Below are 1,425 nucleotides of genomic sequence, written 5' to 3'. Positions count from 1 at the left end.
ATGATGATGAGCAGAATGGTCATGAGGATGCCCAAAATCAGGGCCCAGATATTCAGGCACTTGGCAGTGGAGGCGTAGGCCTGGGCCCCAGTCAGGTCGTCAACCATCTTCCTGTCCCTAGACTACACGGAGTAGGCAAACGCTATGAAGCCCAGGCAGCAGGGGTTCATGAAGAGGGTGTTGAATAGGGACCAGACGACATGGTCGGGCACAGAGGTCTCACTGTGGATGTGGATCACGGTGCCTGTCGGGGAGCAGGGTTGTGGGGCGCCCCAGCACAGTCACCTCATGCTCCTCCTCATAGTTGGGGGGCTGGCCGCTGTTGACAGGAGAGAAGAAGGTTTGGACCGTGTGGTTCATGGTGTCCTGCGAAGGCCAGCGGTGGTCGGGTTAGTGGGATGGTTCTCTGTGGGCCCTCCCTTTCCTCAGTAGTTTCGATTTATCCAAGATTCATTATATCTTTTCTGTTTTCTTTTCCTTTTTTTTTTTTTTTGAGACAGTCTTGCTCTGTCACCCAGGCTGTAACCTCTGCCTCCTGGGTTCAACCATTGTCCTGCCTCGGCCTCCTCAGTTGCTGGGGCTGTGGGTGTGCATCACCACGTCTGGCTAATTTTGTATTTTAGTAGAGACAGGGTTTCACCATGTTGGCCAGGCTGGTCTTGAACTCCTAACCTCAAGTGATCTGCCCACCTCGGCCTCCCAAAGTGCTGGGATTACAGGTGTGAGACACCGCGCCTGGCATCATATTTTATCTATGAGGAACATCTGAGAGCCTGCGCCATCCTGTGGAATGGGCTGTGCAGGGGATCAAGGCCCTTTGTTTTGGGTTAAATGAAGGTTGCCAGGTAGAGGTTGTTAGGGGAAGGGTACTAAATGAAAACACTATAGAAACTGCCTACATTCTGTAGGTGCTGGTGCTTCTTTGGCCCAGCCTGCTGCCACCTGACCATCCTGTATAAGTTCCTCTCAATAAACCCCATGTCTCATCTGTTGGCTTTGGGTCTCTTCTTCAGCCTCTTGAACCTGATGCCATCCCTACTGGAGTTAATGGGGTCTAGCATGACACCAACTTTTTTTTTTTTTTTTTTTTTTTGAGATGGAGTCTTGCTCTGTCACCCAGGCTGGAGTGCAGTGGCCGGATCTCAGCTCACCGCAATCTCCGCCTCCCGAGTTTACGCCTTTCTCCTGCCTCAGCCTCCCGAGTAGCTGGGACTATAGGCGCCCGCCACCTCGCCCGGCTAGTTTTTTGTATTTTTTAGTAGAGACGGGGTTTCACCGTGTTAGCCAGGATGGTCTCGATCTCCTGACCTTGTGATCCGCCCGTCTCGGCCTCCCAAAGTGCTGGGATTACAGGCTTGAGCCACCGTGTCCAGCTTTTTTTTTTTTTTTTTTTTGAGACGGAATCTCACTGTGTCACCCAGGTTG

General features: G+C 52.1%; 1 pseudogene; it reads right to left on the bottom strand.

Annotated features, from left to right (window-relative positions):
* Window positions 1-5: 5 nt before the first annotated feature.
* On the bottom strand, window positions 6-360 carry LOC108525812 (interferon-induced transmembrane protein 3 pseudogene; annotated as a pseudogene).
* Between the last annotated feature and the right edge of the window lie 1,065 nt (window positions 361-1,425).

The sequence above is a fragment of the Rhinopithecus bieti genome, unplaced genomic scaffold (genome assembly GCF_001698545.2).
Source record: "Rhinopithecus bieti isolate Rb0 unplaced genomic scaffold, ASM169854v2 scaffold_9631, whole genome shotgun sequence".
Taxonomy (NCBI): Eukaryota; Metazoa; Chordata; class Mammalia; order Primates; family Cercopithecidae; genus Rhinopithecus; species Rhinopithecus bieti.
Note: the sequence above shows the minus strand (reverse complement) of the source record. Positions and strands in the feature narration are given on the sequence as shown.